Source organism: Chelonoidis abingdonii, chromosome 6 (genome assembly GCF_003597395.2).
Source record: "Chelonoidis abingdonii isolate Lonesome George chromosome 6, CheloAbing_2.0, whole genome shotgun sequence".
NCBI lineage: Eukaryota > Metazoa > Chordata > Testudines > Testudinidae > Chelonoidis > Chelonoidis abingdonii.
In genome coordinates this window covers 1,479,308-1,495,414 of record NC_133774.1, presented here as the reverse complement: position 1 = coordinate 1,495,414, position 16,107 = coordinate 1,479,308, and the positions used below count along the sequence as shown (strand labels likewise).

Genomic DNA, 16,107 nt, shown 5'->3' with positions numbered 1-16,107 from the left:
TGTTCTATCATTAGAGGCTAAGGTGAACAAGTTTTCTCCCTCCTCCTGATGACACCCTTTTAGATACCTGAAAACTGCTATCATGTCCCCTCTCAGTCTTCTCTTTTCCAAACTAAACAAACCCATTATTAATTAACCCAGAGTATGTATTAATACCTGGGAGGGGCAAACCAGCTGTGCACATCTCTCCATCAGTGTTATAGAGGATGAACAATTTATGAGTTTACACTGTATAAGCTTTATACACTTCGTAAGTGGTTTTCAATTAAGCTTGCAGTTTGTGGGATGTGGTTCAAACCTGGCTCTGTGTTTGTGGCTAGCAAGCGTGTCTGGCACAGACAGGCAGGGTTCTGGAGTACCCAGCGGACAGGGAAGGCACGGGCAGAAATAGTCTTGGCACATCAGTTTGCAGCCCCAAGGGGGTTTCTGTGATCCAACCCATCACAATCTCACCTCTCTGCATTGTTTTTGATAATTTCCTCTTTTTATAAAACTGTATTTTATGAGAAAGCTGTAGCAATGCCCACGCAGAGCGAAATGGATCTTCATCTATACTCATAGTGCTAGTTTAGAATTCTCTCTGAGGCCACTTTTCAATTATGGGGTGGGGTGGGTTTGCAGTTGCAGTGAACAGCTAAGTTTTCAAAATGTTTTAAAATCCACTTGTGTAATTAGCTAAGCCTGAAAATTGCCAGGCCAGCGGAAGGTGCAGGGTAGAATCTGTGGTTCACATTTGGACTCATTTGGTCAAGGGGATCCCAGGTTACATCATTCTCCATCCACCACATGACCAACCTTCTTTCAAAATACAATAGTCTTCTAATACTTTTTAGCACAAAGTTAGGGAAAGTCCACTCCTCCTGCCTGGCCAAACCCACAAACAAATACAAGCTCTCTGTGTTCTCACTCAAACCCAAACTCCAGATGTTTCGGAGTATCTTCATTGTTGTGCAGTGGGGCCTAAAGCTGTTTGTATCCGTGTGAGCAAGGGAGTGGTTGTGAGGTGTGTTCACTCATGCCTCCTCAGCTAATTGTGCGTCAGACTTAACAAGAACAGCAGCACCTGTCTGGACCCAGGGGACACCTGATAGGGCTTTTGAAAATGCCAGCTGATAGTTAGATGTCCTTAACCATCTCTCTGTCCTGCTCCTTTGTTTTCCCCTCCCAATTGGATTGTCCGGGTCCTTTGTTGTCATTCTCACCACTTTTTGGAAAAAGCACCCAGAGAATGGGGGGAAAACAACCCCCTCCCCCTTTTAGCCAGCCAAAGTGTCAATTTGCCAGCACACACTTCTGAAAGTGTTGACTGGAATGGATAAGAAACTGGGACCATGACAGAAACTCTGTGAAACATCCCTGAGGACTCCCCTAGCTCTGGAGAATGGAAAAATTTTGGGCCATGAGCACAAATTCTCAAGTGCAACATTATTTCTTGATACATGATATTTATTGGACCACAGCAAAACTAACACAAACATACATCCAGGATAAGCCTCTGCTGGAGATGGATACAGAAAATGCCGACTTAACAGCTGTGGAACTGTATAAAAGTACAACCCCTTTGTAAATAGACACGTCTGTAATAGGATGAACCATTGTAGCAGGAAGACAGTTCCCCTCTGGATCCAAGGATGGTTCTTGAGTTTCCCTCCCTGCACTGATAGAGACTGAAAAAAGGGAGGTTACCAGACCCCTCCATCTCATCTCTCTCTCCTCTAGGCCCTGATCCCCTTCCTCCCACTCCCCAAATCACCTACCCCTCCCAAGGTCAGCACTGAGCAAACCCAGCTTCTGCGCCTCTCACTACCAGGCAGAGGGGCTGGGCCTGACAAGATCTGCTTAGTCCCCCTGCTACAGATATTTACATATGCTGCTGCAGTTCCTGTGGATGGCAGGAATTCCTCTTAAAAGGGGCAGGTGTTCTCCCACTGCCCAGCTGCTCCCTCAGCTAGTGGCAGGGCAGCCAGGTAAGAGCTTTGCTGGTTCAGTGGCTCCCACTCACCAGCCCTACCATATCTCTATGACCAGGTCAGGTTTTGTGTCTTTCACAGCATCCAGCTCTGCCCGTGTTTCTTCAGTTACACTCTGATAGCCCAAGCTGTGGGGAATATAGGGAAGGAAAAGGATGTGTTAATTCTCTCTGCAGCCACAACATCTGAGCCCACAGCCCCTCTGAAGCACCATGCGCTGCACCCACAGGATCTGTGTCACTGTCCCTGTCCTGCCTGCTGATCTCACTGCCAGCAGGTGCCTTTCCCTGGGAGAGGGGAGGAGAAGCACTGGTGCAGTCTGTAGCCTGGCCTGTCCCTCCCGCCCCCCTCCACCCACACACCACTCGCCCTGTGAGCTCTGGGCAGGGACAGGAATGTCCTTTCTGCACCTAAAGGGTTGGATTATGCAGCCCTTGCTCACGGCAGGGAGCACTGACTGACACAGACAGTCCCATTTATCGCTGTGAGGATACTCAGCACTCACAGGGAGCGGGGGCTGCAAAATCCATCTCACAGAATCTCTCCATGGAAGCAGCGTGATTTCAGTTCTCATTGTGACAAGTGCTCTCTACATCCCTGCCTCAAACGAAGCTTTAGTAACACAGATCTTGAAAGGGCTGAGTTTGCAGCAGCCGTGGTGGGGCTGCAAATGACCTTTCTAAGTGCTCTAACAGCCACATGATTATTTGGATTGTCTTGAAAATTGCTGTGTGTCATGGGAAGCCAGGTTAGGGTGGGGTCATTTGAGGAAGGTGTTTCTTAAGGCCCCCCTAAAAGTCATGTAACAGAAGAATCTGAAATTTTTAATAACTTTTTTGCCCACACTTGGGGTTCAAACTATGCATCGGACCCTCCCCAACTTACAACACCATCCCAGGACCCACTGCCTCTCTGGGGAACCAATATTTTAAAAGTCATTAAGATACAGTTTGGAACTTCAACCTGAACTAATGTTCCAAAGAGCATGAAATAGGCATGTCCAGCAAGACTAGGACTCCATTGCAGTGTCAGTAAGTGGTGTTCAAGATCGCCTACCCAAAGTGACACCAGTGCATTCAATTTCAACCCATGGTGACTTTCAGACAACAAGCGATGTGCATGTTACTTTTCTCTATAGGAGTTCCCAGAGATCAAAAGTTCTGGTTTAAGTGTGATATTTTAAGGTTCTCCAGTGTTTTTAGAGGAACTTCAAAGCTGTTCTAAGTTACCTAGCTGCTGTGCCAGCCTAGGATCTAGTGGAACACCAGGCACGCTGCCCCATTTGCCTGCATATATACCCTCCATGCCCATGCACATGCCCTACGCTGAGGGAAATTGGATGGTGACCTGGATGGCACAGAGTTGGCTATATTTGTTTTGCACCATTGGAGGAAGGCTCCATGTCAGGAGGATCCTAAGCAGTCTCTTTAGCCAACCAAACAGGGGCCAGGTACTAAACCAACTACATTATCCAGGTGCTAACTAGTAAACTGCAACCAATGAACGTGTCAGTAAGTCGCTGGTCTGTGGCTGAGTTCCATGCATTGTACTGTATTGTAAAAAGAGTGTAATTCACAACACCACAATGTTAACAATCACAGATTAAAGGAAACCAGCCGTTACTTGCCATATTTTGTGCAGTCTGCAGTTGGAATGTCTCAGCCCTTCACACAGCAGCTGCACTCCTGAATCCCCCAGTTTGTTCTCCTTCAGATCTAGCTCTGTCAGGGTCTGGCTGATACTAAGCACAGAGGACAGAGCCCCACAACAAGCAGCTGTGAGACTGCAATGCTCCAACCTGCAGCAGACAGATCCAGAGTGAGAATAAAATGACCATGACTTTATGCTCCGGTGGCAATCAGGGCCAGACGTACCAAGGGAAGAACGTAAGGGTTAAACCCAAAAACGAGCATTTGAGCCAACTGATGGCATACTGTATCACTCTGCTACAAACGTGTATCAAGTAAGGTCTCATATATTCTGAACTTGATGTTCATTATAAGATATGCCTATAGACTGCGGTTATGAATATGTGTATTTGTGCATATAGAAAACTACCCATAATTTGTACCACAGCTTCAGCTACACCTCACAGCAGGACGGTGAGCATTCAAAGGAGAGAGGCAGCTCCCAAGCCAGGTATTGACATGAAACCACCTTCAAGTAACTGTCCATTGTACAGCACAGCAAGAGATTGGGGACATGGGGGAAGAGGGGCGGGGAAGGAAAAATACTTTTAAAAAATAGGCTTGAGACTGATGATTTTTATCCAGAGCTTGGGGGGGCAGTCTCAAGGCAGAAGGCTGCCCATGAACCCTGAATTCTTCCCATAGCAGGGGGAATGCTGGGAAACTGTTCAAAGACAACAGGCAACTTTTATTAGAAATGGGAGTTTAGCAAATATGAAAGAGTAAACCCTGAGCTGCATCTTTATTTTCCATGTGCGTGTATATGTTTGCTCCTCTTCGCTATTTCATTTCTGATTCTGTCGTTTTACTGTTAAATAAATATTGTGTATATTTTGCCTCAAGCATGTATCTGGCGTGCAAACTTTGTGGCGTGTATATGACAAAGTGAACTGATAAGTGGGGAGTGGGTTTCATGCCTTCAGGGGTGACAATCCAGAGGGGAACAGTCAGAATGTCGGGTAATTACAGATTCTGGGAGCATGGATTTGTGGGGGTTGGGGGGCACTTGAGACTAGAAATGCTGTTGGTATTACCCTGCAAGAAGTAATTAGGCTGATGGAAGCCAAGGTGCGACCTGTGGACTGGTTACTGGTACCAGGGACCTGAACCATAGCTGCACAGCACAAAGGCTCTCAAAGTTACAGGACAGGCAGTGACAGAACCCCCTATTGGTCAGGGTGGTCCCAATATGTCACACTTCCATTCTCTGTTCCCCTGCCTGGATACGAATGTGTATCTCTAAAGAGACTCTGAATTCACAAGTGCTCTCATTGCCAGCACTCAGTTTTCTTGCAGTTTAAACAAGTGAAGACCATTGCTGCTCAGAAAGCAACCCATTATCTCAGACTGCAAACCCCACCTTGTGAGAGTTGGGACCCTCACACTGCACAGATGCACCAACCCACTGAAAAAATTCATACCCATGGGAGACACAGCTATGCCAACTTAACCCCTCATGTAGAGAGTGCAAGGCAGGGCCAGCTCCCCAGGGTTTTTGCCGCCCCAAGCAGCAAAAAAAAAAAAAAAAAAAAGCCGTGATAGTGATCTGTGGGAGCTCTACTGCCACCACTTCAGTCTTTGGCAGCAGGTCCTTCACTCTGAGAGGGAGTGAGGGACCTGCCACTGAATTGCCGCTGAAGAGCCAGACATGCCACCCTTTCCCCATGGCCGCCCCAAGCACTTGCTTGCTGGGTTGGTGCCTGGAGCCGGCCCTGGTGCGAGGTCAATGGAAAAATCTTTCTGTCGACCTAGCTACTGCTTCTCAGGGAAATAGATCAATCACCAGCAACAACAGAACACTTCCTGATGCTGTGGAGAGTGTCTGCACTGAAGCTGTATAGAAACACATCTGCATTTATGCCGCTGTTGCATTTTAAGTGTAGACATAGCTTAAGTCCCAGGCAGCGTTCCAACCAGCACTGCGCAGGACATGAATGTCCATTCTGGTCCGAGGCCCTTGCCAGGTTAGATCACCCAAAGAGTGATTTCTTTGCAACTCACCAGTTTCATGCTTCCTCCTTAAATCCCATTGTTGTTACAATCTATTTTGACTGTTCTTAGTTTCCCCTGCTCTTCCTGTCACACAATAGCACAGTATCTGTCCAAAATTATTTAACCCAGAGGTGACACATCAGAGAACTTCAATTACTAAAGATGACAGATTTGGGAGTTAGGTGCCCCTCCTCAACACTCACACATACACACATACACATTGATGGAGTGATGTAGGCCTCCCTCCTATAAGACAAAAATCAAAAGAAAGTGTACGACCTTCTGTTTCAGCTATTAGGATCTTTAACTTACATGGTTGTTGTTTACTAGAATCATGCTACAGAATAGCATGGACAGAGCTCATACTTCCAGCAGGGTCTCTCAGGAAGTAACCAACCATGAGAGTTTTTCACCTCTTTTTCTTCTGAACAACCCAACCAGAGAAGAAGAGGGAAGTTTGCTTCAGATGTTGCTGCTAACCCAAGAAAGCGACCCCTTCTCTCTTTCATGTGCCTTTGACCTTGCTACTTGTTATTTCATATCTACTCCACCTCAAGGACTATTTTTGTAGCTTCAGGGCCACTTACATAATTCCTGCATTCTGGATCCTCTCTCAGTGGGCAGTCTTTAGGCCTCAGGTCATTGGGGCAAGTCCCTTCACAAATGACCATTGTCATGCAGAATCCACAGTTCTATTGCGGATATCTCCCAAATGAAGATCAAGATAGGTGCTGTATTTTCAGCCTGAGCCCACACCTATCCTGATTTTCATTTGGGAGATATCCGCAATAGAACTGTGGATTCTGCATGGCAATGGTCATTTGTGAGGGGACTTGCCCCAATGACCTGAGGCCTAAAGACTGCCCACTGAGAGAGGATGGGCCGCATCAACTGCATCCAGAATGCAGAAACTATGTAAGGGTAGTTGATATGAAACCCACGCTTCAGAGAAACCCATTGTTTGTTTAAAAATAGAGAACTGGCCAGCGCTCACACACCTTTCATTCTCTTATGCTAGCTGCTTTCTTGCCCTAAGTTAAAGAACTAAGACGGGTTTATTCAGCTAGATGCAAATGCAAAGTTTGGCACAGTGACCCTTGCCCGAGAAATACAGACAGCTTTTACATTTCTATCAGAAAAGAATCCATCTAACATCAGAGCATTACAGTTTCCTCAGGCCCAATGCCCCTCATACTACTTCTACTGCTGAGGATAGACCTGGAATCCTCCAAGCACTCAGAGAGGAGTCAAGGTGAGAGTGCAAGAGTTGAGGCTGGTGTAACTTTTCACTTCCTCCATTCTCCTCAGCATGTTGGTTCAACCGGATTAGACTCCCTTTGCACTCACTCACACAGATTCATTTAACAACATGGAAACCACATCCCATTCGATTCACTTCTGAATGTGGCTTGGTGAATCCATCTGAGTGCAAGGGTGTTGAATTGATCTAACCTGGTCCAGATGAGAGGAGTTCAACAAGAAAAGCAACTAACATCTGGGGTTTGAAAAAGAGTGAGTTACAGTAGCCCTCCCATTACTTAAACTTAAGCATCCTTACACCTTCTCTGGCTCCTCGGCCAGCTCAGATCAGCTCAGATTAGCTCCCTTACACAATTGGGGAGTAGGTGAAAACGGGTCTAGAGGCATCTCCGTCTAAGGAATTCTGAGTGTGAAGACTGACTAAGGGCAGCAGAGCCACACAGCCTTCCCTAGTGGGATTACTATAATATCCTCTCTGTGCTTCTGCCAGGACCCATGATCTTTGTGATTTTCACTCTGTTGATCACACTTGGAGAAAATGCTTTAAACCTGTGTGCCGTGTATGATGGGGGATGGGAAGTGCTAGTACATGATACAGGCTCTTTACTCCCCCCTCCACACACATAAGTCTGAATCCAGGTCATTGATTAGTAATTTCCTTTCTTTACATAAAGAATATCTCCATGGTAGCAACAGGATTGTGTATCTCAGTGCTAGGACCAAGGTTCTACCTCACTTGCTTCCTATGCTGCCTCCCTACCTGGCTCTCAATAATACAGTAACCTTAACCTTGTCCCGGTTAACATTGTTAAGCTATTAGAGAACATGTTTGCTGAAAGTTGCACAATGCTCCCTTAAAATGTCATTTGGCTGCATGCTTTGTCCAGGATTCTCTGGAAGAGCAACCCCTCCTCATGAGGACTAGAACTGGGGGAGCCATCATCTCCCCCTCATGAGCTCCCCTAAATCCCCTGTAAGATATGTGGCTTGGCAGCTGTGGAGCAACAGTTCAGGTGGCCATCCCCTCACTGCCCTGCTGTTCCTGCCCTGCCCTCTGCCTTGGAGCTGCTCCCAGGAGCCTCCTGCTTTTGGTGGTGGTGGGGGGGGGGCGATGCTGATATCAGGATGCCCCTCTGCTCCTGCCTCCCCCCCCGTACCCCTCGCCACAAAGCAGAGGAGGTGGACAGGGCTCTGGGGCAGAAGGAGGAAGCTTGCTGGAAGCAGCTGCTTCCTGTCTGAATTTGCTGATCTGCAGAGTACTTGTAGTGGAGTCAGCCTACTTAAAGAGGCAATGGACGTATCTCTCTCTCTCACTCATGCAAGCATCCCCCAGCATGTTCGAAAGTCAGCACATATGCAGCGGTGCATGTGCTGTCAGGAGGAGGCAGTGGTGCGCTCCAGCTAGATAGCTTGGACTCATCATGATGTTCAGTTTTTGCAGGGAAGTGTTTCCAGCCACTGCCCTGCATCTATTGTGTTTCCTTCCTCCTGCCTAAGTCCACGCTGCCTTGCAGAGTGTGAGGCATAACAGTGTGTTAACCCTTGAGGGCTCAGCTGAGTAGCAGCAAGGTATTCCCTGGGAAATATTCCACCCCCTTACTCCATCATCTCATCCAAGCTTCACAATCATTCATGGCTATGTACAGAATTAAACTGTTTGCTCAAAATTGTTTAAAACTTTTGCATTATCTATATAATGTCTTTAGTCTGTTGAAAAAAAATTCCCTAGAACCTAACCCCCCACATTTGCATGAATTCTTATGGGAAAATTGGATTCACTTAACATCATTTTGCATAAAGTCACATTTTTCAGGAACATAACTACAACTTTAAGTGAGGAGTTACTGTAGATTCTTTTAATGGTTGTGCTGGTGCTGTATATTTGGCCTGAAGCTGCATGTATGAGCAGCTGCGGAGGTCAAGTTCTTCCACGTAACATTTATTTCATTTGCTCAATTATTTATTTTTACTGATGATTCTGGAAAAGGGTGGTGTGTTTTCCATCCCAGCCTGTTTGGGAAAGTGGGAGCCACTGGACATGGCAGCCATGTTATTTTTCTGTCAAGCACCAAGGAAGAGACTTCGGTTCACAGCAATTCAGGAGTAATTAATCTACAAAGGTAAAATTTTAAATTGTAACTAATTGTGAAAGCTGCCCTTGGTGTGTCTCTGGAGAGAACCTGTTATTGTCTCACAGAACCCAAATGTGGTATGAGTGTGGTACCTAAGACAGGGGAAAGGGCTGGAAGAGAGTGGCATGAGTGAGAGAGAGAGATACAGTTTGTTACCCCACATCTATTTGCAAATTTGGTGAATCATTTTGTCCACATAAAAAGTCTGTGTGTGTGTGTTGGGGGGAGGGGGGGTTTGACTCAAAGAAGTTGAATCAATTCATTTTGTAATATTTGACTCAAAACAATACTTTTTTTGATTTTTTTACTGGGGGACGGGGTGGGGGGGCATTTTTTGGCTTAGCCTCCAAACTGAAAAATAATTTATTCATTCAGCTCTAATATTGAAAGTTTTGGAAACACATCACTGGCTCCAAATCCCACAGAACTGACATCCATTCACTCATATTCCTCATCTCCCCTCCCCCTTCTCCATTTTCTTTTCCTTCCCATTCGCTATTGGCAAGGAACCAGACTTTACCACATCCTCATGGCACTGTGGGTTTGAACACTGATCTTAAGTGGCACTTAACCTCTTTCTCTGGGATTTGTAATCAACTAAAGAGCTCCGTAATCACTTATAGCTGCCTGGCATTATTGCTGAACAATGAATTGGACCAGCAGAGCTAAATGGACTTTCCAGTGCTACCAACTTCTGAGGCCACCTCTATACGGCGCGCCGTATCGGCGCGTTACAATGGATTGCTCGGGGATCGATATATCGCATCTCATCTAGACGCAATATATCGATCCCTGAGCACACTTACATCGATTCCGGAACTCCACCAAAACCAACAGAGTTCTGGAATCGACATGGCGAGCCGCGCACATCGATCCCGCGCGGTGAAGACGGGTGAGTACATCGATTTTAGATAATCGATTTCAGCTACGCTATTCTCGTAGCTGAAATTGCGTATCTAAAATCGATTTTCGCGCTTCGTGTAGACCTGGCCTGAGAGAGCAGCTGCTGCCTGGAGAGATGGGTAGGCTGAGAAAGAGGGTGAAGGACCAAGTATCTGGGCTGCTCCCATGGATCGTCACCAGCTAATGACTGCTCTTGCTGAATTGATTTTCTTTTTGTCCTGTCTTTCCATCTTTTCTCTAGTTGTCAGGCTTTGTCCCAGGGTTAATTCTTGTAATAGCAGTAAAAGATTTTAATGAAGGAGGGTTATTCTAATCAAACTGTGAAAATCTGTTAGGACAGGTCTGTGCCACTGCAGAGCTTAAGTGAAGATGCTTCTTTGCCAAAGAGAGAGTGCTTGGAGAGGCAGTAGCTCTATTGAAGGGAGAAGCTCTTCTGTTAACATAGGGCTGTCTACTTCGGGGGGGGGGAAGGGGTAAAGGGGAGGAATTAGATCAGTATAACTACTTTGCTCAGGGTGTGGATTTTTCACAGCCCTGAGCAATGTCGTTATGCAGATATCGATTTGTAGCGCAGACCTGGCCTTATAAATGATGTTCTCATTCACACTTCGGGCATGTCTACACTTACCTCTGGAGCGACTGATCCGGCGGGGGTTGATTTATCACGTCTAGTGAAAACACAATAAATTGACCACCGAGCGCTCTCCCGTTGACTCCAGTACTCCACCAGAGTGAAAAGCATATGCGGAGTCGATGGGGGAGCAAAAGCAGTTGACCTACCACAGTGAAGACACTGCACTAAGTAGCTCTAAGTACGTCGACTTCAGCTACACTATTTTTGTAGCTGACGTTGCGTAACTTAGATCAACTTTGTTCGCCCCCCCCACCCCGCAGTGTAGACCAGGCCTTAGTCAGTAAAATTAACAGAACAGAGTAAAATTCACTGCAATTACAGAACGTAAAGAGTCATTATGTGATCCAACTTCTTAACCAGTAAAATCTAATAAACCTGCATTACAGTGGGTCTATTTACCACTCTTTGGGAGATAGTAGATGTTTTTCAAAGGTTGTTGGTAAACTCAGAGCAAGGCTGTGATCCTAGCAGAAAGAGCTAAAATCACAATAGTACAAGGTTGACAACACAAACTAAAGGAAACCAGCAGTTACCTACTTTATTTTCTGCAGTTTGCAGTTGGGATGTTCCAGTCCCTCACACAGCAGCTGCACGCCTAAATCTCTCAGTTTGTTATACCCCAGCTCCAGCACTGTCAGGTTCTGGCTGGTTCTAAGAACAGAGGAGAGATCCCCACAACAAGCCGCTGTCAGAACACAACTCCACAACCTGCAGGACACACAAACACAGAGAGGAAAATGATCATTTATTTCTCCCTGATTTTCTGAGATTCTCTTATTGTCTAGCTACATGTCAGTGTCTGTCTAGGAAGAGATATGAAGTATCAAACAATTACAGCCCTTACTCAATGGGGAGCATATCCTGAAATAAGTCTTTCCCAAACCACCTCTTAATGGCCTTCAAACAACCCCTCAACCTCACTATGTTCATCATCAGATGTAAACTTCCCACATACCAGGACCCACCAACTCAAAGAGGCACCAAATGCTACCATAACGACAGATGTAAAACCTGCAGACATATCTCCACTGCTACAATGCTTAATACCTCCCACGACACACCTTTCAAGATCCATGGGTCCTCTATGTGCCTATCACAACATGTGGTGTACCTCATCCAGTGCACTAAATGCCTCAACAACTTTCTGCTTTTTACTCATATAATCACTACACTCTCAAAAGAACTCTCACAGAAAAATGGTAAAAGACAAAAGCCTTATACCATCAATGGGTGAATATATTTCACAAAATGATCACTCCACATCTAACTTCTCAATCCTTGTCCTCGAAAGAAATCTGCACAACACTTTATAAAGATGAGTCTAGGAGCTTAAATTCATCACTTTGCTAGACACTAGAAAAACATGGTCTTAATAAAGACACTGGATTTATGGCTTATTACAACATTCTGTAACCTGCTAATCCCCAGTGACAGCAGAGGGGTTAATGGGCCTCTTCATCTTGAATGGTCTTTGTATACAATGTTAACTGCTGATGCTAAACAATCTGTTCCACCTGTGTTTAGCTGTGACGTAGGCTATGCCTACACTGGCAATTGAGTGAACTTTTGACATTTACTGGTGTGAACTCCCCTCCCCCCCACCCCCAAAAAAGAAAAGTTTTTCCACAGGAAGTGGCCATGTAAACAGCGTGTTGTCGGCAGGAGTGCTTTCCTGTCAACAACGTGAACGCTGCTCATTGTGGGTGGAAGTAGTTTGTTGTTAAAAGTACTGACAAACAGTGGCTACACTGGTCAACTTTTAGTGACACAGTCATGTTGACACAGCAATGTCACTAAAAACTGTGTAGTGTACACAAAGCTGCTAGACCTGAAGAAGAGGTCAGTGTATCAGTGGTGCCCGACCTTATTATAGAGGAAGGCCACATAAACCTAAGCACAGCCTGAAAGAGGGACCTCAGCCGGGAGCCAACAGCCCAAGGCTTAGCCCCTGGGAGGCTGAGGCAGCTTCAGCCACTGGCCACTCACGAACTGAGCCTCAGATTTGTCAACCACTGCTGCAGCTGAAGGAGCCTCAGAGGCAGCTGACAAGCCTGAGCCCCAGCCAGCAGCCCATGGGCTACATATACTGCTCTGGCGGGCCATGTGTGGCCTGCAGGCCATAGGTTGAGCATCCCTAGTGTTGCTCAAAAACTTGCCTCTTTCACCAACACAAGTTGGTTCAATAAATGGTATTACCTCATCCACCTTGTCTCTTTAGGAAGGGACTGTTTATTCAGAAGAGATCAGTCATAGGGCTCTAATAGGAGGTTGTGGGATTATCAACAAAGTGGATTCCTGTCCATGTGCCCCTGTTCTGTCAATTACAGGGGTGCCCAAGGGAATGTTCAGCTGAGCTGAAGGGAGGGGAGCAGAGTTTGGGTATTTGTAATGGGCTGCAGAATCCTAACAACAGACACTGAAGAACAGTTCAAACCTTTTCCCAGCGTTGGTACTCTGGTTCCTTTCTGCTTAGGCAAATGAAATCTAAAGCTTCTGTATCAGCTCCCCTGCCTCCCCCAAACCATTCCCCGGTGTCATGATGTGGGAGACAAAACCCTTCCAAAGTGAAAGCCAGGGTACATAGCATTTCTTTCAGTTGCACACCCAGCAACGCGTAGAATATTATAGGCCTTGGGCGTCTGCCTTGAAAGAGAAGTAGAAATCTATTGAAATAGCAAAGGGAAGAGCCGGTCAGGGCCGGACTGTGGACAGTTTCTATGCACCAGCTAGTTACTAAGTTGCAGTCAGGAGATGGATATCAGGGTCAGGATTGGGCTGGTCATAGAATGTCAGGCAGTCAGAGTCCGGCAGTTTCAGGCAGCAGGCATATAGCACAGTTGGGATCAAGCCAGGTCAAGATATCAGGAAGTGAGGGTCAGGCACCAGGTTATAGGCAGCAAGCAAACAGCAGAGCTGGGGACAAACTAGGATCAGAAGCTGGAGTTTAGGGTCTACAACAAGCAAGGTCTGGAGTAGAAGCAAGAATACTGTCTACACTGTTCCTCAGACATCTCCCCATGATGGCTTCCTGGTTTAAGTACTAGCATCAGCCAATCAGTGGCCCCTGAGGGGCTGCCAGACGCAGCCAGCTGGGCAGTACTTCCTGCAGAGCCTAGCTTCTCAGGCCATGTCTACACAGTGAAGAAAACCCCACGGCTGGCCTCGGGCAGCTGACTCAGGCTCGCAGGGTTTCAACTCTGGGGCTGAAAACCTCTGTGTGCTGGAAGTGAAGCCCGTACTCTAGGACCCTGCAGGGACGGATTGGTCCCAGCATTCATGCTGCAGCCTGAGCATGAACGTCTTATTAAAGATTATGTCATGTGAGGAAACCTTCAGGAATTCATCCAACCAAAATTGGCAATCCTACAATGCAATTAAACATCCCTGCAGCATGAGCCCAGCAAACCTTAGTCAGCTGGAATGGGCCAGTCAGAGGTTTTTAATTGCAGTGTAGATATAACCACAGAGTCCCCCAGCAGAAATCTAACCTAGCCTTCTGGTGGTCATGTGTGAGCATCAGTGGCACAGAACCCCCCAGTTCTAGTTCTGGAAGTTCTTACAGAGCCATCGCTATCCCCAAAGCGTTTAGTTTTTTTATGGTGAGTCCAACAATGGCACCTGCTCTCATGTGCCCTGTTTGTAAGTATAAAGACCCACACTCACGTTCCCGTAAGGCTTCACTTTAAAGGGTATTTTTCCAAACTGGTGGTGTGATCGGCTGTGATCAGGTTCCTTCAACCACAACTCTGGGAACTTCAAAGACAGGACCCATCGTGGCTGGGGCTGAAGCTGAAACCCAGATTGGATAGTTCAGCTCAGATGAGGAAATTGAGAAATTCTCAGGCTCCTAGAGCCTCTTTTGCTTTAATTAATTTCAAATTAGTATTTCAAGGTGTCAAAAGTCATTCAAACAAACTATAAAGCAGGCAGTTAGCTGAAAGGGCTATTTCAAAACAAATGCATTTTATTAAGAATTGTTTTTTGTGGGGGAAATAAAACCATTGATTTACCAAATACCAATGGGCAGCAGATCGAGCTGCTGGTGTGGGCCTCACTTTACTTAAAACTTTCCATTTTTCAGGTTGGGGCATGTTGTGAGCCATTGACACAAGTGCTGGAGAGACCCTGAACTCTCAGCTTCTCCATGTCACTGCAGGGAGCAGATGACAGACACAAATCACACACCCTGTCAGGTGCTTTAGGTAAGGACCCCTGAACACACAGCCAAACGCTACTTACTCCAGTCTCTGCAGTTTGCAGTCAGGGTGCTTCAGTCCCTTGCACAGCACCTGCACTCCAGAATCTCCCAGATGATCAATACCCAGCTCCAGCTCTATCAGGCTCCCACTGATGATAACAGCAGCGAGATCCTCACAGCAAGCCCCTGTGAGAAGGAAATTCTTCAGCCTGCAGGAGAGAAAAAGGCAGAGAAGAGCAATCCTGATGTGAACGGAGCGCCTCACAGCTGTTCTGACAGGTGGCCTCCCCACCACCTTCACTCCCTGACCAATTAGCATTGAGAATGGGCCACAATTGCTACCCCAGGCCCTGTCCCAAATCCCCCCCCTTGGCCAACGAGAAACCAGTGTTGGGTGTGACATCCTGCCTAAGCCCCACTGCTTGCATTTCACCCTTGACTAATCTCTGTACCAAGAACGAATGAGACATTTCAAGCCCCTTCACTCTTCTCTGTCAGTGTTTTAGGTTAACTGCACCTTTGACCCTTTCTCTGTTCTGCTCAAGGACAACTACACAGGCGTCTAGCTGTCACCTCTCTCTAGGCAGGGACCCGCATCCCGTTCCCTTCTGGCCAGGTGTGTAGGCTGTGGCAAAAAGCCGGCAGGTGCATTCTGATTATCCCCAGAATGTCTAAGTGCAGTCCCTGGACTTTGCTTTCTCTCCAAAGCCTATGACTGTGACTTACCAGTGACCAACCAGCTCTCTCAAAGCAGATTTAAGGGCAAAAACAAAGAGAAAAGAAAAAAGTTAACAGGATCTAAATGGTTTACGAGTAGCCGCTCCCACCCCTCATCAGTCCTATAGAGACCCAGGCAGGTTCCAGTTTTCCAACCCTTCAGCAGGATGAGGTCTTGCTTTGGATAAAAGGTTACATCTGTTTGTTGTATCAAAGAGAAGATCCCCCTGTCAAGATAAACTCAGCCTTTTATACCAAACTCTTGTTTTGTCTCCCAGGCTCCTGAAAACAGATAACGCTAGTCACTGCCCCTTTCCCTAGGAAGTCAAGCCCCAAAAGGCTGAGTAGCTGTATAGTCAGCTTTCTAATTTTGCATTCTTCACCCCCTAGTGATTTCAGACTTCAGAGGGAGTTCTCCAAGTAAGCTGTCAAGCCAGGGCTTCCTACAGCAGCCCAGAAACGTGCTGCGGGGAGGGGAGACTTCAGCTTGCTTGGCCAACCAGGCCCTGGCCAGGAGTGGAGGAGGCAGGCCGCTGCTGCCTCCTGAGCCAGGATCATTCTCAGACAGCCACCACGCTGCACAGAGGCAGCAACCCAGAGCTGCAACCCCTTC

At 46.7% G+C, this 16,107-nt stretch overlaps 1 pseudogene; it reads right to left on the bottom strand.

The window, feature by feature from the left end:
• Positions 1 to 1,736: 1,736 nt before the first annotated feature.
• The window catches only part of LOC116836365 (NACHT, LRR and PYD domains-containing protein 12-like), a 66,782-nt pseudogene continuing 52,411 nt past the window's right edge, over positions 1,737 to 16,107 (bottom strand).